Raw genomic sequence first — 27,936 nt, 5'->3', positions numbered from 1 at the left:
CGAGGTCCATCCTTGCAACCACGACGCCGTGCAGCGCGGTTCAGATGGGCCTAACAACATGCCGAATGGACCGATCAGGATTCGCATATGCCTTCAATCAGACAATCGTCGTAGCCGTGTTTGGAAGCAATCCGGTCAGGCTGAACGCCTTAGACACACTGTCCAGCGAGTGCAGAAAGGTGGAGGTTCCCTGCTCTTTTGGGGTGGCATTATGTGGGACCGATTTACGCCGCTGGTGGTCATGGAAGGCGCCGTAACGGCTCTACGACACGTGAATGACATTCTCCGACCGGTAGTGTAACCACACCGGCAGCATATTGGTGAGGCATTCGTCCTCATGGACGACAATTCGAGCCCCCATCCAGCACATCTTGTGAATGACTTCCGTCGGGATAACGACATCGCTCGACTAGAGTGGCCAGCATGTTCTCCAGACGTGAACCCTATCGTACATGCCTGGGATAGATTGAAAAGTCTGTTTATGGACGACGTGGCCCACCAAACACAACGAGGGATCTACACCGAATCGCCGTTGAGGAATGGGTCAATCTGGACCAACAGTGCCTTGATGAACTTGTGAATAGTATACGACGACGAATACAGGCATGCATCAATGCAAGAGGACGTGCTACTAGGTGTTAGAGGTACTGGTGTGTACAGCAATCTGGACCAACACCTCTGAAGGTCTCGCTGTATGGTAGTACAACATGCAATGTGTAGTTTTCATGAGCAATAAAAAGGCCGGAAATGATGTTTGTGTTGGCCTCTATTCCAATTTTCTGTACAGGTTCCGGAAGTCAAGGAACCGAGGTGATACAAAACCAATTTTCTGTACAGGTTCCGGAAGTCAAGGAACCGAGGTGATACAAAACTTTTTTCCATTTGTGTATAAAAACGTCATGGTGCAAGACAGTTAACAACATAGTTAGCACCAATGAAAGACTGTACCCAATCGGATTCCGTGAAACAAATTTGTGTCAACAGTGCCATCTAGTTGACACAATAATTCATAAATACACTTGTAGCGGTCACATGAATAGTTGGAAGTGAATTCGTAAGCAAATAGCTCTGATTACATGGAGATCCCGTGAGAGTATATCGCTGTCATTGATACACAGGCCTGAAGCACGTTATTTCCCAGAGGCAAAAAATAACGCTGTGTACTGGTTGATGGGAAATTTTGTTAATTATGTCATTAACAAACTAGGATCCGACAGTGCCATAGAGTTAAAGGCACACATGCTGTGTGAATAACACAAAATTAGAAGGTATTCGAATCACAAGAAAAAGTTCGGTAATATGTTAAAAATTATATTTGAAAGAATGTGCATTGGTTAATATAAAAAAAAGAAGACTGCGTTGACAGTGATGTACTGTAGTTAGCTTAAGGATACTATTTAAATTTTTACTGTAAATTTTTGGTGTGTGCTTTATCTACTTCAGAAAGTAGTTTTTGAAGTTTTATAAGCTAATGTACAGAACTTACGTGACAGTCAGATTGTGTGTCTAATAGTGTCAAAACACAAAACATTAAAGCTGCATTATTGGTTTTTTAGTATAAACATGAAAATTGACAGTTTTTATGGAAATGTCTTTATCGATTGGTTAAATCCATAAGATTATATCTGATATAATGTAATATTCAATGGCTGGCAAATTGCCCTGTTCATTTTTACACTGTGACGTGTAAGTCAGTTTTCCAGTGAAAGATCTATTACGTAGATCTGATCACTTCAGATTATTAACATTCCATTAATGTCCAGGAAGTGTAGTTGGAAGGCTAGTCAAATTTATAACATCTCTTTTTCTAATATGATTATTAAATCGTTTTTATGTGCAATGGGCATAAATCTTCTATATTCTGTATAAGTTTTGGTGACTTCCATACAATTGTGTTAAATGCTCGTAGCTAGTCTAACTGAGCTGAGGAGGTTAAAGACCAGTTTCTTCCCTTATCCTGTCTCTCACGGAGACTATTTCTTTGAGTACATTAATATATTAAAAATTATCCCAAAAACTTGCTGATATCCTTCATAAAGTGCTATTTATGTTTCTGTAAAGACTGGAGCACATGTAATTCAAAGTGCAGTTTTCTATTTGTTCATGTTTTAGAAGTTTGAATGTTTTTAAAAAAAAACTTTTCTTGATGTTCAAATTAATTCTCTCTGGTAATTTCGTCAGTCACACAATCTTCTGTTGTATTTCTTTAACATCAGCATAATCACAATGATCGAACTGTTTTTGTTTAAATCATTTCATGTATAACATGTGTGCATGGTTAGTACATGTACTTAGTATTTGGAATGTGTAACATTGTTCCTTAAATAGATGTTTTTTAAAAAAAATGGTAAGACGAACGCTCGCGAAAAGTGGAAAAGCCGGTTTCGAGTCCCGGCGCGGCACAATTTTTCACTGTCGTCATTGCATTATACAGCTGATGGTTGTCCATAGTCGCAACTGCGAATACATTTTATGTATATCATAACTGCTGTAGTCGCTAGAGTGCCTGTTCCCTAGGACATGTATGCATATTCGAAGGAACTTTGCATCGTAATTCGGAATAACACAGGCACTATAATATCGTAGTTTTTGTGTAGATCTGTTATTTAAATCTGCAGCGTGTCTCGTTCAAGTAAAGCGTTTAAAAAGGTTTGGAAGTGTCGTTCTTCTCGATGTCATAAAGACGACTTGAAAACTAGCAAAATTATGATGAATGAGGATGTCTCTTGAAGCAAGAAAACAAATGCCTCGAAGAGGGGAACTGATACAGTTGACATCATTGCTATCCACTTTGAAAATTCTTGAGGACGAAGAGGAGTGACAAATCTTTGATTCAGGTTCCCCGCAGCTTAAATTTGGGAAATTTTGTGTTCCTTTTCCTCTCAAACCGCTGACATTAGTGTAGCCTACGTGAATTTGCCTGCAGTTTGTCAATAGTATAGTGAAACACTCTGTGGAAGGGATTATCGCTTAATGCAATATTAAGGCATTAACGTAAGAGAAAACCCCTAAAATTTGGTGCATTTTCTTTCACAGATATTTGGAGAGCTGTACAAATCCAGCGAAAGAAGCTATCAATATTCTGTTCCACAGATATTTGTAATAATGGTGTATCAATCTTTGTACAAGAAGGCATTAATTACGTTTTGACATATTTTTCAAAAAAGGAACACTTGTTGAAAAACTTTCATTTGTTTATAATTAAATTCCTGTAACGTTAATAAGAGTGAAAACTTATATGTATATTTCTTAACAACTGTGCCAAATTTTGTTACATTGTCCTGAAAACTTTGGACTTTCTGAGATTTTCTTCAGAGTACTACAACTTCTGTTTCGGTGTACCATCAATCCCCATCCCGTTGCTCCTAACGGTCCTCGCCAGGCGAGGATATGAAGCTGCTTCATGTTTCGAGCTGACATCATCGCTGGCCGTCCTGAAACTTGAGTTGTGAATGGCTGCGTCGAGGTCACTATTATTGCCGTTGTTCAGAGAACTGCTCCCTGAATGAGATTTTCATTCTGCAGTGGAGTGTGCCCTGTTGCGAAACTTCCTGGCAGATTAAAACTGTGCGCCGGAGCGAGACTCGAACTCGGGACCTTGGGCTTTCGCGGGCAAGTACTCTATCATCTGAGCTACCCAAGCATGACTCACGGCCCCTCCTCACAGCTTTACTTCTGCCAGTACTTCGTCTCCTACCTTCCAAACTTTACAGAAGCTCTCCTGCGAACCTCGCAGAACTAGCACTCCTGAAAGAAACGATATTGCGGAGACATGGCTTAGCCACAGCCTGGGGGACGTTTTCAGAATGAGAGGAGGGGACGTGAGTCGTGCTTGGGTAGCTCAAACGGTAGAGCACTTGCCCGCGAAAGGCAAAGGTCCCGAGTTCGAGTCTTGGTCCGACACACAGTTTTAATCTGCCAGGAAGTTTCACAACTGCTCCCTGTTTATACAGTTCTTGAACACCCTTATATCTACACCTACAATTTAATCTACATCCATGCTGTGCAAACCAGTATGAAATGCATGGCAAAGGGTATTTTTCATTTTACCGCGTAGGAGGGGTGCTCAATAAGTAACGTATCATTTTTTCCCTTGGCCAGTTTCGGTTGAAAGAATGTGGAATTTTTGTAGGACATCGTGGGATAGTCCCAGCTCAGGTCCTATCGTTTCTTGAAGTTATGATAGGAGCCGGCGCTAATCGTCACATTCATAATGGCGTCAGTAACGGAGCTGCGTTCCAAGCGTAGTTTCTTTTGGCGGAAAACCGGAGATTGCATATATTCATAGGCGCTTGCAGAATGTCTGCGAAGATCCGGTAGAGATCATAAGCACGGCAAGTCACTGGGCGATAGGTCTGTTGTCATCACAACAAGGTCATGCAAACCTGTCCGATCTCCCACATACCGGCCAAGCCGCACGCGTGAAGTGTATTGTGTTACCCTCAGGAAACTGAAGGAACGACTTAAGCGTGTTTGTCGCCACAAAATCCATTGAATTCCGGTCACTCATCTTAATTAAGTTTTCCTCTTTGTTAACTATCTGAATAATTCTTTTTATGTCACCAACCTCTTCGGCATCTGCTGAGATAGTTGGCAGATAAACTAGTAACTGGGTTGGTTATTGGTTTATGTGTATCTTGGTTGCGATAATGCTTTCGTTATGCTGCTCGTAGTAGCTTACCCACATTCCTATTTTCTTATTCTTATCAGAGCTACTCTTTCATTACTTCTATCTGATTTTGTATTTATATCCCTGTACTCACCTTCATGCTACCGCCGAACTTAACTAATCCACTTGGTATGTCCCGCGCCAGTGAAGGCCTAATTAGAACACCACCTAGATAAACAAAGCAGAACAAGTTTGGTAGTCAGTGCAAAAACAAAATCTCCTTCTTGAAGTAAGTTGCTTACAAGTGAAAATTCGGTTGGTACTTGGTGTCACTACAAGGAAAGCTAAGAACGATTAAGTGACTGAAGAGCAAAGTGAGTAACAAAAAGATTTAAGTCCAGATTCACTAAAACCTAACTGCGTAATTTCAGTACAACTTACCGATAACGCAATTAGCCCTCGCAAAGAGGATCGTAAGGACATGACGTCACCGATTTGATTCATATTGACATGATGCGTACTGTACGACTAGGACTTCAACGTATGTAAAGAGGAAGACGCAACTTTCAACCGTTTTCGAGAAGGTCGAGTTTGAAATTTATAGACGTGCTTATATAATTTATAAGGTCGTTAATATTCAAGGATTCTGCAGCCGAGCGAATAAGCACTTAGTATGATAAACAAGATAGATATGAATCGAATGTCACTGCCGATAATTTTTTGTTTTTTAATTCCCACTTATTTCTGACAGGGTTAATCTTCCGTACGCCGCACAACATGCTACATCCTGTCCGTAAAATCACTACCAAACTACCAAGGGTCTTCGTTTGCTGGCGAAAGACCACTGGCTTGTTTGGAGCAATGGCGAAAAAGCCAGCTGATGAGTACGCACGCAAATACAAAAAAATTAACAACAGCACTATACAGTAATATTCTAACGGCTATCTCGAAACCATACGTGAGAGAAGAACAATTTCGTTTGCTACTCGATTCATGGAGAAGGCAAACGAACCAGGGACTGTACGACGAAACTTTTCAGGATGGTGTGGGTCTGTCGACGTGCAGTGTTAGAGTAACAGCTAGAAAATGTACTCCGCTGGTCCAGCTTTGTGACATTTATTTCTACAGGCAGTTGATGAAAGTACAGTAGAGTAGTGGGGCTGTCATCACAGAGCGCATTGTTGCTAGATGTAACCAATATGGTGGCTATCACGTCATCCAAGATGGCGGCCTGTAGTCTTGGCAACAGCGCATGACGTCATCCAAGATGGCAGCTATGACATCAGCTGATGACACAAGTACCATTATCCAAGATGGTGTCTTTTGGCAGGAAAGTGCCTCTCCCCCTGCCACACCGCCCTGGTGGGAAGTTCAAATTTTGGTGGGAAATTGAATTATGTGCTTCTGCAGGTCACCTGCCAGTCCCCTGCCCCTCACTTTCCGACGTTTTGCATGGTGGCGCGTAATCCTCTTGGAAAATGGGCGGGAAAATTTGAATTTTGGAGGGAATTTTGCTCCTGCAGCTGATCGGAGTTAGTATGGTGTTGCACCCACTAGAGACTGCTAATGCTGTCATTGAATTCGAATATAATTTGTTTAAACATGTTGAAATTTGTTTAAATTCATTATCTACCTCCAGCAGTAGTGGCTTAGTGTGGTGTTACCACCACAATAGGCTGAGGTATCACTGGTTGTTGAGCTGTCAGTGTGGAAGGAGTATGTATTCAATTAGCGAGATGTTGGTGCCAGACAGGGGGAGTTTAAATAGCTGTATTACATGCACTCATTCAGCCGAGAAGTGCATCCACAGTTCACTGCATGAAGAATGGAAGGGAACATTCATGCTTGAACATATGAAGAGGAAGAATACAGTCCTGCAAATAAATGCTTTGCATCGAGATGCATTAAAGAATGCATGGGAACATCTGTGTCTGCTGGAACTGTCTGTCATTTGTAATATTACCTCCCACCCCACAAGAGACAACTGCCTCCGATCCAGCAGAAAAAAAATGTTCAAATGTGTGTGAAATCTTATGGGACTTAACTGCTAAGGTCATCAGTCCCTAAGCTTACACACTACTTAACCTATATCATCCTAAGGTCAAACACACACCCACACCCATGTCCGAGGGAGGACTCGAACCTCCGCCGGGACCAGCAGCACAGTCCGTGACTGCAGCGCTGAGACCGCTCGGCTAATCCCGCGCGGCGATCCAGCAGACCAAAGAACTGAGCTAGTTTGCTAGTTCACCACTAGAGGGCACTAGAGGAGCATTGCCAGCAGAGTGTGCTGTCGTCCCTCCCATGACGTAATCCAAGATGACGGCCTGGAGGGGAAAAATGGTGGGAAAAGGACTCAGCCTGTTCTGGGCTATTGGACAGAGTACGGAGTGTACTGCATTTATTTTTGGAATAATTTATCTAGGACAGATTTCACGTAGTTTATTTATCACGCTGATACAAAACACTCAACCTGACATGCTTGAGGTCTCAGTAAATAGTCTACAGACCTGTAAACTACTCGTAAATAATGCAGTACACTGATGTGCAGAGACGCAAACAATTCGTAAATTACCTAAATAATGCAGTGCACAAACACTCAGAGCATGTAAAAAACACAATTTATCAGCAACTCGAACCCTGGTACTCCTGGACGGAAAGCCCAAGTGCACCCCCCTAAAAACAATTAAACCACCTGAGGTTCTTGGAGTTGACGGGAAATCAAAAATAACAGTGCCCTTTCTGGGACTTTAACACTGGTGCTCCTGGATAGAAAGCCCAAGTGCACCCCCTAACACATGGAAACTGTCCAGATGCGGGAGAGGAAGGTTTGGTCAGTGTACTTTATATAATTTGGTAGGGAAACTGACGCAATTAATCGCGAAGATCGGTCCTAATTACACAACTATATGCATAGCGCTGCACAAGGACAGCATAAAATCGCAACACAGTGCAAAAACTAACGATACCATACAACTGGTATTATCCTGCTGGGAAAAAATTCCGCAAATCCACTCGAAACTGACGCAAATATCGATCCTAATTACGTAATTAATCACAAAGATCGGTCCTAATTACACAACTATATGCATAGCGCAGTTTGGATTCCGTAGAAACACTGGAACACGTGAGGCAATACTGACCTTACGACTTATCTTAGAAGAAAGATAAAGGAAAGGCAAACCTACGTTTCTAGCATTTGTAGACTTAGAGAAAGCTTTTGACAATGTTGACTGGAATACTCTCTTTCAAATTCTAAAGGTGGCAGGGGTAAAATACAGGGAGCGAAAGGCTATTTACAATTTGTACAGAAACCAGATGGCAGTTATAAGAGTCGAGGGACATGAAAGGAAAGCAGTGGTTGGGAAGGGAGTAAGACAGGGTTGTAGCCTCTCCCCGATGTTGTTCAATCTGTATATTGAGCAAGCAGTAAAGGAAACAAAAGAAAAATTCGGAGTAGGTATTAAAATTCATGGAGAAGAAATAAAAACTTTGAGGTTCGCCGATGACATTGTAATTCTGTCAGAGACAGCAAAGGACTTGGAAGAGCAGTTGAATGGAATGGACAGTGTCTTGAAAGGAGGATATAAGATGAACATCAACAAAAGCAAAACAAGGATAATGGAATGTAGTCTAATTAAGTCGGGTGATGCTGAGGGAATTAGATTAGGAAATGAGGCACTTAAAGTAGTAAAGGAGTTTTGCTATTTGGGGAGCAAAATAACTGATGATGGTCGAAGTAGAGAGGATATAAAATGTAGGCTGGCAATGGCAAGGAAAGCGTTTCTGAAGAAGAGAAATTTGTTAACATCCAGTATTGATTTAAGTGTCAGGAAGTCATTTCTGAAAGTATTTGTATGGAGTGTAGCCATGTATGGAAGTGAAACATGGACGATAAATAGTTTGGACAAGAAGAGAATAGAAGCTTTCGAAATGTGGTGCTACAGAAGAATGCTGAAGATTAGATGGGTAGATCACATAACTAATGAGGAAGTATTGAATAGGATTGGGGAGAAGAGAAGTTTGTGGCACAATTTGACCAGAAGAAGGGATCGGTTGGTAGGACATGTTCTGAGGCATCAAGGGATCACCAATTTAGTATTGGAGTGCAGCGTGGAGGGTAAAAATCGTAGAGGGAGACCAAGAGATGAATACACTAAGCAGATTCAGAAGGATGTAGGTTGCAGTAGGTACTGGGAGATGAAAAAGCTTGCACAGGATAGAGTAGCATGGAGAGCTGCATCAAACCAGTCTCAGGACTGAAGACCACAACAACAACATGCATAGCGCTACACAAGGATGGCAAAAAAAAGCGCAATACGCCGCTAAAGCTGACGATACCATACAGCTGGCGTTATTGTGCTAGGAAAAAATTTCGCCCACTCGAAACTAGCGACAGAAACACTCAAACCCTACCCTACACCTATAAGCTGGCGGGAAAAAGGCATCCTGACAGAACAGCCGAAAAAATGGTCAAATGACCTCCGCCAACATTTCCCTCCTTCTCTAGAATGCATCGTAAGTCTGCCATTAAATCGTACCTCGTTACAGCTCCATCTCAATCGATCACCCCGTCCACTCTCAGCTATCCTTTAACGCAGAAGCATGTAAGTTTAGAGGCAGATGGTTCTTTGTTTTCCTGAAAAGCGTCAAATACAGTAAGTAGATGGGTGAGGACTCGGCAAGCCCTATTCATTCAAGACATGCGGAATGTAGCAGTCTAATTCTGGTCAGCTGCAGATTAAATCGGTAATGGTACTGCAGGGTGGATTGCTCAAAGACAGTGATAGGGGTCTTTCTGTCTCTAATTTTATCCTAAGACTGAGGGAATGCTCTGTGAGTCCCATCCGCATAGAGATAGATCGTAAATTATGCACTATGCTCAAGGTGCTAGAAATACATAGAGTGCTGTCTGGTATACTTTTATGATGTATATGTTCGAGAATTAACAATGAATAGACATACTGTACAGTCATCTACCCACAGTCGCAATGACACTCTCAAAGTAGAGAAGGGACAGTTTAGTGTTTATATGGAAATTGGGAAACATGCTGTCGCATCATTGACCGGTGCTGAAATTACTGTAAAATTGCTAAAATTGTTCGCACTATCAACTGTGATGCTTATTATCACAGTACATCGACGGTATCTTTTCCACGCCATCCGTCCACTGGTACACTGTTGGTTGCCACAAAGTGACTGACTGACATCGTTTGTTTGAGGAAGAGTTTTGGTGGAAGGGCAACACCTTCTGGGGACGGCTAGCATCGAAACAGTGCTCGTGCACATGACTGCAGTATGAGGAATCAGTGGAAATGGAATGCAGAGCCATCAGCTAGTCCGTCACTGTGGCAGATGAGTTTTAATGTAGAGGTCGTCGATCACCTTCGGACAGCAATTTGGAGACTCTGCAGACACCGCCAAACTCTTTGTTTCTTTATGTTGTAACTGTCATTTATTTAAAATCATCCAGTGTGTGTGGTGTGTTATGGTAGCAGCAGTAGCAACATGATTTATACCGTGCAACGTCTAGTTTTCTGCAAGAAGTAATGAATCAGAGCGTGTTAATGTCAGTTTGCAACCTGACACAGACCTCGAAGTCGTGGCGGGAAAAACAAAATGGGTGGCAGTGTACAAAGCGAATTACAGCAGAAAAAGCAATGTTTCAAACAACGCCAGAGGATCACAGGGAGCGTCTCTTGCGACTTATTGTATAGTTTGTGGGGTATGGTCATCGTCCTACAGTACAGGCAACTTTACATTGGTCTGTACAATGTTTAATAAGATCGTTACATGTGCTCGATGCCGGAACGCAGACAGTTCGCAATTTTTCTCTGCTGGATGGTACAAAATAACGATGACAGAATGTTTGGGTGATAGATGTGAATGGATTCTGAGAGACGTGGATGTGCTTCGATGTTGAGTCTACCTAATTATAGCAGCAAGAAACACCACCATAGCTGTTTGCACTGTCGTCGTGTTGCTAGAGCAGGCTTCATTTAACGCTGACTTTACACATAGGTGGAGCTATGAGATGATGTTCCCACTTCCACCGAGCGGTCAAAACACGCTCGTATAGCATTAACTCAGCTCACTCTGTTTCTAAACAGGTTGTAAAATGTGGTGGATATTGCTCTCTCCGACTTCTGGGTAAAATTGCTATATTGATCTCGCTATCAACTGCGGTGTGTATTACAGTACATCGCTCCATATCAATGGCGACTTTCCAATCCCGACCGTTCACTGGGTACGCTGTTGATTACCGCATGATGATTGAGTAACACCGCTCCGTTGAGATGGAGGGAAGCTTGACGGAGCACTGGATATCTGCTACTTGTTGCTGTGGAACATGGGATTAAATGTAGAAGTCATTACCTTAATACAGTTGTTGGAAGTGTTCCTCATTCCTGCAGACTCGTCCTATTTACATATGCTGCGATACCGTACACATGTTTTTATTTTTATTTTTTTTCACCAATAAGATAACAGTACCTGTTTTTATTCGTGCTACATCAAAAAAAAAAAAAAAAATGGTTGAAATGGCTCTGAGCACTATGGGACTTAACAGCTGAGGTCATCAGTCCCCTAGAACTTAGAACTACTTAAACCTAACTAACCTAAGGACATCACACACATCCATGCCCGAGGCAGGATTCGAACCTGCGACCGTAGCGGTCGCGCGGTTCCAGACTGAAGCGCCTAGAACCGCTCGGCCACTCCGGCCGGCTGTGCTATCTCAAGCGTGTTGTGAACAGCACCTTCCGGTGATGGTCAACACTGGAACAGTAATCATGTACATGACTGCAAAATGAAGGAACAATGCTTTTCAAAATGGAGCACCGAGACATCCGCTACCCTTTTGATGGGAAGATGAGATTGACTGTACATGTAATCACCTTCGAATAGTTGTTGGAAGCGCTCTACAATACCGCATATTCTTCAAGTTTCCATATGTTGCGATGTCTTCCATATTTTTGTCAATGAGAAACATCCTGTATGTGTTTTATTTCTACCAGCCAGTGGTGTGGTAGCAGTACAGTCTATGCCATGCGATGTTCAGTTTTCTGTGAGAGCCAGAGGATCTAAGTGTATTAATGTCAGTCTAGCAGCAGCTGACACAGGTCTCTATCTAACTCATGGTAGAAAAAACAAAGTGTATGGCGGTGTACACTGATTGTATGATTTACCAAGAAAAAAAAAAGAAAGAAAGAAATACTGAGCTGCTTATGAAGGAGCAATACAGGAACCCTCTCATGTGACTGAGAGTCTGTTGGCCGGCCGGGCTGGCCGAGCGCTTGTAGGGGCTACAGTCTGGAACCGCGCGACCGCTACGGTAGCAGGTTCGAATCCTGCCTCGGGCATGGATGTGTGTGATGTCCTTAGGTTAGTTGGGTTTCAGTAGTTCTAAGCTCTAGGGGACTGATGACCTTAGAAGTTAAGTCCCACAGTGCTCAGAGCCATTTTAACCATTTTTTGAGAGTCTGTTGGATATGGTCTTCCTACAGTACAGGTGATGAAACTCTACACCGGTCTGTGGAAGCGACTTCGATCATGAACCACATGCTCCAATGAAGCAATACTTGTATATTTAATATGATCGCCACATACATTAGGGTTATAGACAAGAATGCACCCTGACAGACAAAAAGTGGGTCATTTCAAGATATGAGTGTGCCACGAATATGATTCACCAGTGGCTGTAATCATTAGAAGATGCCTCTACAGGATCCAACGCAAGTAAGTGGTTGAATGGATAGACTTGAATCCAAAGCGCTGGTAGCATTTCTACCAGAAAGCGTAACACTATCAGCGGTACGTGTGTGTACCTCTAGACTCAAGACCTCTTTATATGCAGGCTGACGGTAACGTAATCACGACGATTGTGTTTTTAATAGCTTGGTCCTTATGCGAAATGTATGTTGCGTGCTGTGGAATCCCTCTGTGGTCAGCTTCAGATGTCTTTTCTCAACAGTTTTCCTCCTACCTGGTGAGTGTAATCTGACTACAGAAAAACCAAAAACAAAAACTATTCGCCATGCAAAGTGAATCTCATAATCAATTTAATTTCGAAATAATAAGGTCATTCTGCAGTGATTGGTAGTTTTCGCATCAAAATAGTCGAATTTTTTTTCCTGATTTTTACGCAAGGTGGGTATGTCTCTGCTGATCATTTGTGGTCAGTGGCGGTACACTTTCACTGGACGTCACAAAATAATGAGATGCTAGTGCAGTCGAACGTAAAAAACTATACCGGTTTTGCTCATGAGACTAATTGTAAATGGACTTTGTCTTTTTTCGTGGAAAGAGGATATTTACTATCGTCATGAATGTTTTTTTTTCTTTTTTTAATACTTGCTTTATTATAGGAGTCGAGTTGGTGTTAAACAATCCAGAACAGAATGGCGGGCGACTTCTCAACGAGACCGCGGATCTCTCCCGGTCCCAGCTAGAGCATCCTACACGACATTAAACAAATGTGTTTTCCATCCCAGAACGAGAGGCCTACTGGAGGCGTTGAGCACCTGTCTAGTCTGTGACAGCTCGTCACTGCAAGTGCGCCCCCATAACCATTATGGGTGGCTGTGTCACTGCACGTTAGATGACCAAGATGCATTCGGAACAGCCGTTCTTTTATCTCCTATTGTTTAGTTAACTATACCTGCTTTTGTATTGACGAAGGACCATTGTCTCAAGGCAGGCAGTGGCCAGCAGGTGTCGCGAGGCTGCTGGTGGAGTACCTCCCTCCCTCCCTCCCACCATCCATCCAGTAAGTGGTTGGAGGGAGGGAACGGAGAGGGCCTCGATTTTCGGCAGTTAGTAATTATACGTCGAGGAGAACGCCCGTTCAACTACCGCCTCCTCTGCAGCCTTTTAGCATGATGATTTTTCCCCTGTACATGTGCTACCCTATGACCCGTTCGTTACAAGTGCTGGTTGTTTCACGACAATTTCGAAGTGTCATTTACACTGTGACGAATTTTTCCATCCGCTGTGATAGCGAGTATTGGCTTCGTTTACCTGGGCCGTAGTGTGATTTTTAGTAGGCATCTGTTGCGAACTCCGATGTCAAATGTCGATAGATGCTGTGTGCTTACAGGTAATATACTTTTTAAACTCCTCTCTGTTCAACACCAGCATGTCATCAGTTGTACATATTTCCCATCAAAAGAATAAAGATAGTACCTTACACACCAGCCTTTTTTCCACCAGCTTGTAGGTGTAGCGTAGGGTTTGAGTGTTTCTGTCGCTGGTTTGGGGTGGTATTGCGAAATTTTTCCCCAGCGAATTTATGCTGTCCTTGTGCAGCGCTATCCATATAGTTGTGTAATTAGGACTAATCTTCGTGATTAATTACGTAATTAGGAGCGATGTTTGCGTCAGTTTCCCTACCAAATTATATAAAGTACACCAAGCTAACCTTTCTCTCCCGCATTGCCGCATTGGGACAGTTTCATTGTGTTAGGGGGTGCACTTGGGCTTTCTATCCAGGAGCACCAGTGTTTGAGTCCCAGAAAGGGCACTGTCATTTTTAATTCCCCATCAACTCCAAGAGCCTCTGGTGGTTTAATTGTTTTAGGGGAGGTGCACTTGGGCTTTCTGCCCAGGAGTACCAGAGTTCGAGTCACTAATACAATGCGTTTTTTACATGCACTGAGCGTTTGTGCACTGCATTATTTTTGGGTGTTTAAGTGTTGTGAGTGTGTTTGCATGGTGTTACACTTGCATTATTTCCGTGATCTAAGAGCAGTTTGCATGTCTGTATGATGTGTACAGCACTATTTTGATAATTTACGAGTAGTTTGCGTCTCTGCACATCAGTGTACTGCATTATTTACGAATAGTTCACAGGTCTGTAGACTACTTACTGAGACCTCAAGCGTGTCAGGGTGAGTGTTTTGTATTAGCGTAATAAATAAACTATGTGAAATCCATCCTAAATAAATTGTTACAAAAATAAATAAAGTACACTCCGTCCTCTGTCCAGTGGCCCAAAACAGGCTGAGTCCTTTTCCCACCATTTTTCCCCTCCAGTCCATCAGCTTGGGTTACGTCACGGGAGGGATGACAGTGCCCTCTGGTGGCAGTGCTCCTATTGCCTGAACTGCCCGACCATGTGACCTACCGCAGTGCCCTCTAGTGGAGAACTCTCGAACTAGTTTAGTTGTTTGGTCTGCTGGATCAAGGCAGTTGTCTCTTGTGGTTCAAATGGCTCTGAGCACTATGGGACTCAACTGCTGAGGTCATAAGTCCCCTAGAACTTAGAACTAGTTAAACCTAACTAACCTAAGGACATCACAAACATCCATGCCCGAGGCAGGATTCGAACCTGCGACCGTAGCGGTGGCGCGGTTCCAGACTGTAGCGCCTAGAACCGCTCGGCCACCCCGGCCGGCTGTCTCTCGTGGAGTGGGAGCTTATATTAGAAATGATAGACAGTTCCAGCAGACACAGATGTTTCCATGCGTTCTGTAATGCATCTTTAATGCATCTCAATGCAAAGCATTTATTTGTCGGACCATATTCTTCCTCTTCACATGTTCAAGCGTGAATGCTCCCATCCATTCTCCATGCAGTGAGCTGTGGATGCACTCTTCGGTTGAATGAGTGCATATAATACGTGTATTAAAACTCCTCCTGTCTGGCACCAACATCTTGCTAACTGAATACATGCTCCTATCACACTAACAACTCAACAAGCAAAGAAATCTCAGCCTGTTGTGGTGGTAACACCACACTAAGCCACTACTGCTGTTGGTAGATAATACACAAATTTTAAAAAATCTAAACAAATTTAAATAAATTTAAACTAATTATATTCGATTTTAATGACATCATGAGCAGTCTCTAGTGGGGGCAACAGCATACTAACTCCCCTTGGGTGCAGGAGTAAGGTCTTAGAGCAAAATTCAAATTTTCCCTCCCATTCTCCAAGAGGATAACGGACTAGCATGCAAAAAGTCGGAAAGGGATTGCGGGGGCTGCCAAGTGACCCTTAGAAGCACATAATTCAATTTCCCGCCAAAATTCAAATTTTCCACCATGGGGGCGTGGCAGAGGGTGTGGCACTTTCCAGCCAAAAGACGCCATCTTTAATAACGTTACTCACGTCATCAGCTGACGTCACGGTAGCCATCTTGTATGATGTCATGCACTGTTGACAAGTGTACAGGCAGCCATCTCGGATGACATAATCGCTGCCATCTTGGATACATCTGGCAACAAAGCACTCTGCGCTGACTGCCCCACTACTCTGCTAGTGATGAATATTGTAAAACGACTAGAAAATTGCACATACATTAACATCGTTGAGCAAAATAGAGAGATAACATCTAGAGAAGACTGTATAAAAATTCAGTCAATCATGCACCACTGTATGTCTGCACCAAGATCTGGTGTATGCTTGGATATGAGTGGTACACTGCGAAATTGCGTGATGGCAGAGAACCGTTTATAAATTTAAACCATGGTTGTTTTGCAATAGGTACATTGAAAAATCCATGTACATGCAAATATTTGGCATTCATTTACGTGCCGTATGTCGCAGTAACTATTTTTGCCCATGTTTTTACAATCGGTATCATCCTGCTACGAGCAGTCCCCGTAGGTTACACCTTATACTTGCCCCAAATTTAGATACAATAACATAAATAAAAATGACCACACCGATATGAGTGAAAGTTCTCGTGTATCCTTTTTTTTAATTTCTAGTCTCCTTACACTACAATTACCTGGAAATGGAAAATAAGTCCCGGCAGTGATATTCGATCCACAGTTCCCAGGCTTATGGAGCTAAGCGTTTACTCGCTCAGCTATGGACTCCTTAAACCAGCCGTGCCCAAGAATTCGGTTCACAAGCTGTGCCCTGGCACGAGTGCCATAGCGCTCAACCTGGCTAGTACGTTTCCCCCCCCCCCCCCCCCCCCCCCCCCACCGCCACACTACGCTGTCTGACCGCGAGGAACGGCGTGTGGTGGGGAGGGTAAGTAGAGGGGGAAACTGTAAACGCATCGCTTTTGAATGGCCGTGCAATCGCACTCCATACGGGTTTGTTCTATATTTCACATTTTTCAACGACACAAATATAAAACAAAGCAAATTTTCGGTATTATTTAGTTATTTTGGGAGCGTCAAAGACATAATGTAAATTTTTCTGTCGGCATACAGACAGGCTCAGACAATTTGAAAGATTTTCGCACTCAGGTTGCCACATAATCGTGACTCATTTAGTTTCACAGCTTGAAAATGCCTCTTTCACACACACATGTTGATCGATATATTGTAACACGTTTGCAGCCACAGTATGGAGAGTGGAAACTCTATCTGAAGAAAGCAATGGTATATGTCTTTAAAACGGAAATTATCTTGCACATCAAACAGTTATATCCGCACACGCACAGGGCGCTTTTAACTGAAAGGGCAAACGGTCACGAAAACAGCTTGAAAACAGATGTAAGAGTGGCAATGTCTTCAAAACGTTTAATAAACTATCCTTGTGGTTCCTTCAGTGCCATAATGAATTATTCAAACCTCAAGTTTATCTTTCCTGCAAGTGAACTTTGGGAACTACACCGTCTTTGCTAGAATGTGTCCCTTCGACAACACGATTTTCTTTTTAAATGCATCCACATCAAATCCAACTGTTGGTAGTGTGCAGTCAAGTCTGCAATCCATTGCGCATGTTCTAATTTTCGTTCCTGCTCTCCTTCATAAATTCGACAACAGTGGAGTTTAATTCGAAAAATCGTTCCCGGCCTGCCCCTTGACTTAAATAACGTTCTTTGCACTTACATATGAGGTCTCTGCACTCTTCCTTCAGTTCCACCGAAAACAGTTGCAACTGACACTGGAATAATGCGTGCGACTTCAGAAATTTTGCTATTCGTACCATCAATTTTTTCAAGTGCTCCATGCCTGAAAATTTACCAGAAAGTGCTTCTTGATTTAAAGAAAAATGAATCCTGTGTTATAAGTTTCCTTGTCAACTAAATTTTTAAATAATTTCTGACTCGCATTGTAGTGTTGTTTCATGGCAAATATGTAGCACCCGACGCTTCTGGTAACTGAGAATTACCATCCCTCTTTTCTGTCATTCCCGTTCATTTTGAAGGATTTTGACGATAGGTCGCTAGACTTCCTTTTTGTGTGCAAACAGCCACTGGACCCGTGAACGTCGTTCATAACACGAACAAACATCAAAGGGTAAACAACGCCGACACCACGATTCTGCAGAACTCAGAGAGTTGTGCCGACCGAAAAATGCCGCACCGCAGTGCTAAATGAAATGTGGCACTGTTCCGGGTACTTCCGAGAAGATTCGAGCAAAGCCGAATGACAGGCCAGCTCTTGGCCAGCATGCGGCTCGCATACACACTGCACAGGTGAAGTTTGGCGTGCCGTGGCCGACCCTGCCTTAAACACTAGCGAACGTACAAAGTAGATAAGCATCCCTAAAATTTTCAAAATAGATTTGCTCGAAAAAGGTTGAGCGGAAATTTTGGAAATTTATTTAAGTTCCTATGGGACCAAACTGCTGAGGTCATCGGTCCCTAGGCTCACACACTACTTAATCTAACTTAACCTAACTTACTCTAAAGACAACACACACACCCACGCCCTAGGAAGGACTTGATGCTCCGACGGGGAGAGCCGCGCGAACCGTGACAACCCGCCTAAGACCTGTCGGCTACCCCGCGTTGCGTCTTCCTGCTTACATATGTTGAAGTTGTAGTCGTGTCCTACTCATCCTATGTATATGAATCAAATCGGTGAGGGGAAGTTCGTAAGGTCGTCTTGTAGGAGGCGTAAAGACGAAGGCTGAAGAAGTAAAGCGACTGCCCTAAGGTCAAAAATGGTTCAAATGGCTCTGAGCACTATGGGACTTAACTTCTGAGGTTATCAGTCCCCTAGAACATAGAAGTACTTAAACCTAACTAACCTAAGGACATCACACACATCCATGCCCGAGGCAGGATTCCAAGCTGCGACCGTAGCTGTCGCGCGGTTCCAGACTGTAGCGCCTAGAGCCGCTCGGCCACCCCGGCCGGCTGCCCTAAGGTGGGTAGGGATTAGAAGATAAACGCTGTATGGCCCGGTAAAGATTCAAAGATGAACACAGCACGGTGGCTGCCCAATGATGGTTGCTTAAGAGAGTTCTGACTGATCGGCTATGGATGCAGCCGGCGCCGGCTCCAGAGAACTCGAAGGACTGATTGCGGATAGCGAACTGCCGATCCGTGGTTGGCCGCCAGTGCAAATACTGTCGCGGCACATGGATATTTATTTATTTATTGCTGTCGTCTTTTTTGTAGCTTTATCTGTTTTTTTCTACAACATTTGACAAAGAATAATACTTTTTTAAAAGAACAGTAATTTAAGGTTGTTTGAAGAAGAACATAAAAGGACGATGGCATGGAAGAGAGATTTGTTAGGGCCATCATCGATTGTGACTGGCGGTGAGAACATCGGAATGATTTCTTCGAGCTGCTGACCGCCAGTAACAACAAAAAAGTTTAGTTAATAGTAGAGAAATAGTAATGTTAATCCTACGCATTAACGTTAACTGCTCATTCGTGTACAACATTGGGTGCTTTCTTGGCTAGATCGCCAGCATCTTACACTTATTTACTATTACATCTCTTCTTATTCCTCCTGTTCCTCTTCAGTATCACTGTTTTCGCTGTCCACCCTCTGGAACTGTTGTTACGTTGCATATAGGCATGTCTGTCGTGTCGTGTCCGCGGATACTCCCGTTGTATTGTTTTTGAAATACTTGAAACGTCCCCTTTGAACAATTATACTTATGACTGTGCTTAACCTGACACACAATATTTTGTTAGCGCAACGCAATCTGACTATCAAAGATCCCTGCAAAAGAATGGCCCTGACTAACATTAAACTATACCTTTCACAAATCACTTACCTCACAAAAATCTTCGCTGCTCAAGCTACTGCAATACAGCGAGCGCCACTACTGCCAGCTAAATAAAAGATTCAAACTATGGAAGGCACTAACTACTGATAGGGATAGTTAGCAAATGAAAGATATTAATAGAGAACAAACAATGTATTTACCTTGATATCATCATGTATAAATATAGCAGTTCATGACAAATTACAAATCTCCGCCATCTCTCTCCCCACATCCACCACTGCTGGCGGCTCACCTCCAACTGCGCAACGCTACGCGCTGTTCACAGCCAGCTGCCTCTGCCCAACACTACAATGGCAGACAACAATGCAAACTACCCACAGACTGCACACAGCACAGCCAGTGATTTTCATACAGAGGTGGCGTTACCAATAAAAAACCTAAACAGCCTACTTACATAGAGAAAACATAAACAGCCTACTTACATAGAGAAAACATAAACAGCCTACTTACTTAGCCCCCATGCTCCCCACAAAAAAATTTTTACAAATGGTGTTGGGCACTGGCCAACACAGATTTGACAAAAATTTTTCACAATTACAGTAACAAAGATATCAAATGCACACACTTATTGATACAATGTTGGTCAAAAGCTAAAATTTTCTCACAGTCCATAAAGACAGTCCTAATCGTACATAACAGTAGAATAGCAGTGTTTTTTTCAAAGTCTGAGCAGTAAAAGAAAATGCACACGGAAGTAGTGGATTTCCATGCAGTCTTGAAGAAGTAGTGTTGTCCTTCCAACGGAAAGACAGTGCTGACTCGACATGCAGACAGGTAATGGGCCACAACAGAGTAAACCCACAGCAGAGTCAGTCGACGTTTTGAAGAATATTGGTAGGTAGGTCATCACAGAGCAGACCCACTGGAGTCCTGGTAGAGATTGTGGTATTGGTGGGCCACCAGAGGTGCAGACCCACTGTAGTCCTTGTAGAGATAATGGTATTGGTGGGTCATCATAGATGCAGACCCACTGTAGTCCTTGTAGAGATAGCCAGCAGCCCTCTGTTGTGACTGTGCAGGTGCACAATCACCATTGAAGAGTCTTGCAGATAATATAGCAAGTCCATAAACCACCACTTGTGCACTCACAAAGTTTCTGGAATTGTCCTTAGAACCAGCAATGCTGTTATCCAGTCCCTTGCTGAATTATAAACACACGTGCAAACACTAACAGTCCCAACTTCTCACATATTATCCATATACTATGACCAACAGAAACGTGTGCAGTGAAATGTAACTTACAAGTTAATAATAAGATGATCTGGTGTCAATTACAATTTTATAAATTTACAACATGAAAATACAATTACAAAGGTACAAAATACATCATTAAAGAACATAATAATACAGATAACATTTGTAGTACAGGCTTTACAAAAGAATAGAAATAGACATATACGTCAGTGTTACAGGAATTATGACATGAGTACATACATAAAAGATCAGAATAACTTGCGAAACATCAACTTCACACATGAGCATTTAAACAGAATGAATAATGTCTAACATCTTTACAAAGTAAATAACATATCATTAGTGCCAATTATATTTGAGGATAACAGTATTCCTCATCATAGTGAATGTAGCTTAATATTAAAAGAAGAAAAAATTCTATGAAACTACACAGAGACAGGAAGAAAACAAATACTCAAGGGTACACAAACACATAGTGGGATAACACCAATAGGAAAGGACAGGGTTCGTTTTCAGTGTAACATTTGGTACTGCAGTCCAACCCAAAACTTCATATATCTTTCCTCTTATTTCATCCTTTGTTTCCACCAAAAAATTCTATCTAAACATGCTATCTGTATTCATATGTTCACACATTTCTTACCTCAACATTTATTTCCAAGAAAATTCTACCTAAACCTGTTTTCTCAATGCATTTCTCCCAATTCATCGCAACTCATTCTCTTAGAGGCTACCCCCTCTTAAGCTAACTTAAATCTACTGAGCTCAGATGCTAAACTAAGGGACGAGGCAATGCAGCAGCACAAAACATGTAACACAAACAGCAATGACCAAAAAAATGCAGAGTGCAAAGCAAGCAGCAGTAAATCTAAATTAACAGATAAAATGCAAAATTACAACCAATATGAGCCAATGAGCAGCAACAAAAAAAAATCAGTTGTAAAACTGGCTTAACAGAGTAATGTAATGTGAAATTTAGTAGCACTATGCCTGGCAAACAGCAACAGCAAATGCAATAACTTATATCTAAACATGACATAGCTCAAGCAGAAAAAATATTACAGTAAAAACAACAATGCAGATAAGGGAAATGTATAATCACATCTTAATGTCTAAGTAATTAAAGTGGTGCACCACAAGAAGTTATTCTACCAAAAAGTTACCAATTACTTGAAAAGAAAATTATGAATGCAGTTACTAGTTCCTTCTTATTGTTCTTTCCTTTCCAAGTGCTCCTTTTTTAAAGAATGTGGATCATAAAATAATTATTTAATAGATCTGTTGACAGAAAGTGTTCACATTAGCAAATGCATTTTATTTTATAAAAGCAATGCTGCAACACAGCTGGAAACCAGATATCAAATGAAATAAGCAATTACGCAAACCAAAGCATAAAAATATCATTCAATAGTCATGTGACATTTCATAAGTTAGTAGAAATTCTCTCAACTCTCGTAGAAAGACACTTGTCATTATCAGGTTTGCAGATGTAAGAATATTTCCAAGGATAATGGCCTCCCCTTTTTTTTTTGTTCTACCTGTGCCGCTGAAAAGGGCTCGCAATAATGGCTTTTTCTCCTGGCGTCTGACACAGCTGGGTGCCCGCGACGCATTACGTGCAGGTGGTCACTTAACTTTCGTACGGAAATATTTACGACAGCAGTTTCTGCTACCGTGGCAGTCTCATATAAAAATATTTCACAGGTCAAGAATTAGCGTTGCAAATCTGTAGAAACAAAATCCCATGAATATAACAGTGTCCAAAAAATGTTCAGTGGCATTGTGATACATTCACACATGATTCACACATGTCATAACTCTTAAAGTACGATTCTTGGTTTCCAACATCATTTTTCACAAGTCAAGAGTCCCTACCCACTATTCATTACTCCTTACCTTATTACACATATACGTATCCATCGACACTCGTCAATATTTCGTCATTATAAATATGAAGCATAATCAAATAACTCATATAGCCTCAGCCTATTAATCGTAAACATACCTCAGCAGCATAATACACATCGTCGTCGTAAAAATAACATCATAACACCTCAGTCAAATCTCAAAATCGTCGTAGCTTCCTCCAATAATTAAAAAAATTCTCTGCTCATGTCAAAAGTGTCATCTGCCTCAAACGTACTTTAAAAATCATAATCCCTTTACCAAATACATCATTCAAAGCTCTCATAGTATCACAATGGTTCCGAAAAAATATGAACAGTTTACAAAGTACAGACAAAATACAGTTTCATAAGTGTGAAGTTATCCAACTGTGTAATTACGTAAACATCTGTCACTGATATAGTAAAAATAAATGTTTGTCTCTCTCAGTTAAATGATCTGATAGCTGTGTAAATTGTGTGTTAGAGAAATATGGTACCCATGTGTAAAGTTATATAAGCAAATACCATATTAGCTAGGGTTCCTTGTGGTTGCCACACACATGGTACACAAAGTAAGCGTGTACCCCCCTGAGGATTAATGTAATTATACCCTCAGGTGTTACAGATTACACCAATGGAATGAAATATATCACGGAAAACTTTCTTTGTAATTCAAAAATCTTTAAAAATAAATGTTTTAAGTATAAAATTGATCACTGAAATGCGTGTCCTGTAGCGCTAAATGTGCATCTTGTTGTAAGATAATCTCTGTGGAAGTGTCGTAGTTATTTTCCTCCAAAAGCTAAGTTCTGCAGAAGCCAATGTACTTACCTCATGATAAACAAAAGTGAAATGCTTTGCGTATAGATATCGTAGTTATTATGCTTATTGGCGTGATGAAGAAAGTACTGTACAGTAACGTAATGTTGTGCCACGAAAAAGGGTGTCTCATTGTTGCTATACCACAAAAGTTACTACTAAAACATGTTTTTCTTTCCAGAAGAATTCAGAAAACTGTGCAGATATAAAACAGATACACCGCAAAAGCAACATTGTAAATTGTCACTCATTAGTAGCGTCGTGATAAAAATCGTGTAGCTGTCACATAAACTAACCTCTGTGTCATCTGGTATCTCTCAGAAAGCACTTTAAATTCAGAATGTATTTTCAAATAAACCAAAATGTTGCATTAAAATCTCATTAGCAGTACTGGTAAATGTTCTAAGTATGTGAGCCTTATAGTCGTTACGTAATCGTGCAACAAACAAGCAAGAATGTACACACACAATAACACTGTGACGTCTGTTTACTATAACAATGCATTCGTCATTTCTGTTTAAATAAGTTCTCTTGGTTCTTGATTGGATATTTAACTTCAAACATTGTTGCATGGTAACAGTTTCTAAAGCATACTAGTAACGTGAAGTGAAACGTTTTATGGCAAAGACAAAGTTAAAAGGCAGATTATCTGTCAATAAATGGTTTTACATGTGAAATGTGGTGTAAACCTTTACTCTTCCTAGTACGCAGAGTTTCAACTTCAACGCAATTATCATGTGGTATACGTCGGATTCTGTAAGGTCCATTGTAAACTAGAAAGAATTTGTGACTCAAGTGTTTCTTCTTATGTGACAATGAATGAGCTTTAATGAGAACTTTCTGACCAATATACAATTTCTTTGCATTTGCTTTACCGTGTAGTTTTCTCCTTTTGTCTGCTGCAGATTTTATATTTTTAAGAGCCAAATCAATTATGTCTTTGTGTCGAAGTTTACGTGTATTCGGGAAAGGTACAAACTCTCTAATTCTGTTCGGTGGTTCTTCATTCTTCAGTACAAGAGTAGGTGGTAAAGCAGTGGAGTCGTGAGGCATTTCATTCAGCACGTTTTGAAATAAGTGTAAATATCTGTCCCAATGCTGATGCTTTCTGTGACAATAAAGTCTGCAAAGCTTATTGATTTCTTTCATAATCCGTTCAGACGGGTTGCAATGTGGTGAGTACAATGAAATAAAAACAGGTTTGATTTTATGATTCCGAAGCGTCCGTGACCAAACTGCAGATCTAAATTGCGGTCCGTTATCTGAAATGACTTTACTAACGTGTCCAACTTCACGTAAGAAATTTTTAACAAAGGCGTTGGATACAGACCGTCCAGTGGCCTTACGTAACGGAGTGAAAGAAACAAATTTTGAAGTAAGTTCAACAGCGACTAGAACGTACGAAAATCCATTGGATGTTCTGACAAGCGGTCCCAAGAGATCAACAGCAGCAAATTCTTTTAATTTAGCAGGAATAATAGGAAACAACGGAGCACGATGTGAGACAGTAGATGGTTTCGCCTTTTGACAAAGTTTACAAATAGACAAGACTCTTCGAATTCGCTTTTCCATATTGTTAAAATAACAAGTCGTTCGAAGAATATGATAACATTTTCGTGGGCCAAAATGTGCGTAGCTGAAATGAATGTACCAAATGAGCTTATTAACAAAATCGTCTGGAATGCAAAGTACCCATAGCTTGTCATCAACAGTGCAGCGTTTGAAGAGTATGTTGTTTCTAACCAGGTAATAATGCCGAATCTGTGTGTGTGTCTTTTCATGCCATTTGCTCTTGATGTCTTTCCAAATCGGATCTTTATCTTGTTCATGAGCAATGTCCTTTAAAGATGTGGTGATGAAGTTTTCAAAGGCGACTTTCTGAATGTAAAGAATACTGAAATTTTTCTCGAGGTTGCCTTCTGTGTTACTTTTCTCAAGCCCAGCCGGTGCGCGTGACAGTGCGTCCGCAACAATGTTCTCCTTGCCGGGAATGTAGACTATTGTGAAGCGGAATTCTTGCAGAAACAATGCCCAACGTTTTAACCTGTCATGATTTAATTTTGAAGACATAAGAAATTGTAATGCACGATGATCACTGTATACTTTTACGTGCTTACCAGAAAGAAAGAAACGGAATTTGTTAAATGCCCAAACGATAGCTAAAGCTTCTAATTCAGTAACGGAATAATTTTTTTCAGATTTTGTTAGCACTCGGCTAGCAAAAGCAATGGTTTTCTGAACGGTAGTGTCATTTTCTATGGCTTCTTGAAATAAATGGGCACCAAGACCGACTTTAGAAGAATCCGTGCTAAGGCAGAAATCTTGTGACAGATCAGGATGAGCTAGTATTGGCGCGTGAAGTAACGCTTCTTTCAAAGAATTGAATTCCAACTGTGCTTGTTCGTCCCAGTTCCAAATAGTATTTTTTCCAGTGAGAGAACAAAGTTTTGGTGTAACTATATGAAACGTCCCCTTTGAACAATTATACATATGACTGTGCTTAACCTGACACACAATATTTTGTTAGCGCAACGCAATCTGACTATCAAAGATCCCTGCAAAAGAATGGCCCTGACTAACATTAAACTATACCTTTCACAAATCACTTACCTCACAAAAATCTTCGCTGCTCAAGCTACTGCAATACAGCGAGCGCCACTACTGCCAGCTAAATAAAAGATTCAAACTATGGAAGGCACTAACTACTGATAGGGATAGTTAGCAAATGAAAGATATTAATAGAGAACAAACAATGTATTTACCTTGATATCATCATGTATAAATATAGCAGTTCATGACAAATTACAAATCTCCGCCATCTCTCTCCCCACATCCACCACTGCTGGCGGCTCACCTCCAACTGCGCAACGCTACGCGCTGTTCACAGCCAGCTGCCTCTGCCCAACACTACAATGGCAGACAACAATGCAAACTACCCACAGACTGCACACAGCACAGCCAGTGATTTTCATACAGAGGTGGCGTTACCAATAAAAAACCTAAACAGCCTACTTACATAGAGAAAACATAAACAGCCTACTTACATAGAGAAAACATAAACAGCCTACTTACATACTGTTTGTCAATGCATTTAATTGTGCCCATTGTTCTTCGTCTGTTATTTCTGTGTGTATGTGTGTGTCTGTTTCTGTGTAGTCTAAGTGCAGTGTGTGTCTACTGATCGCGTATTGCCCGCAGAAGAAGATAGTGTGCTCTGAGGAACCTTCATCCCTGCATGTGCATGTAGGCATCAGTCACAGACTCATGTTATTTAAATGCGAGGGATAAGGTTTGTGTTCAGTAGAGAAATGTTCCATGCCGTGGATGGGATGGATTTGTTTCATTTTCGGCCGCTTCCTTGTGTTAGAGAGGAAGTCGTGCAATCTACATCCCTTATCACTTACATCTCACCTTGCCATGTATCCAAATGCCAACATTTAAGGTGACGTGTCGTCTGTATCTGTCCACCAGTTGTTGTGTATACCTTATCTAGTTTTCCCATCTTTAACCAGTACCTTGCAGCTCTGTATTTGATCGTCACAAGTATGGCTCATATTCCGAACACCACACATAGTGCCGCTAAGATGGTGCTGAAGGCTCCAGATAGCCTTAGTAGGACACTTCTCTGCCATTATCTGACTGATGCTTTGTTGGTGGCCAGGTTAAGTCTGTGTGCCCAAGTGCTCGCTGAGTTTAAATGGCTCGAATGGCTCTGAGCACTATGGGACTTAACATCTGAGATCATCAGTCCCCTAGAACTTAGAACTACTTAAACCTAACTAACCTAAGGACATCACACATATCCATGCCCGAGGCAGCATTCGAACTTGCGACATAGCGGTCGTGCGGTTCCAGACTAAAGCGCCTAGAACCGCTCGACCACAACGGCCGGCGCTCACTGAGTACTGATTCGAAGAGCGCACAGTGGTATGTCTGTATGACTGGTAGAGGTAGTCAGTACTATTTTGTATTTAGTCTCGCCAGTTTATGTAGTATTTTTTCTGTTTTGTCTCTTGTTAGCCTTATGTGTTCGTGAAAATTCAGTTTCTCATCTATGTGTAAACCAAGGCAGCGTATAACATGTGCTCGTTTGATGTTTGTGTCCCCTATTTTAACTGATTTGTTTCTTTGGAGTGATCCTTCCGGTAATGTAGATGTTGTTTTGCTTTCGGCCATCCTTAGTTTGTTTGTGACATCACTCTCTAATTGTCTGTAGTAGTCCACTGGCTTCTTCTTCTATTTGGGCTCTGTTGTTTACAGTGGCTACAATTAATAGGTCATCTCCGTAGACGAAAGTTCCGTCTGATCTATCATCACCATCTAGAAGTCATAGGAGGGGTTCGATTGTTATGTCCCAGAAGGTGGGGGACGCAGATCAACCCTTGAGAACATCCTTTGGTAATTCTTTTTAATCATTTTTCAGCTGCCCATCTGCCATTCGATTACTCGGTCTTTACTGTAGTCTATGAAATTATTGGACACTGATTACGGTACCT

This window comes from Schistocerca americana, chromosome 2 (genome assembly GCF_021461395.2).
Source record: "Schistocerca americana isolate TAMUIC-IGC-003095 chromosome 2, iqSchAmer2.1, whole genome shotgun sequence".
NCBI lineage: Eukaryota > Metazoa > Arthropoda > Insecta > Orthoptera > Acrididae > Schistocerca > Schistocerca americana.
The sequence above is the reverse complement of the archived record's forward strand: the minus strand, read 5'-3'. Positions refer to the sequence as shown.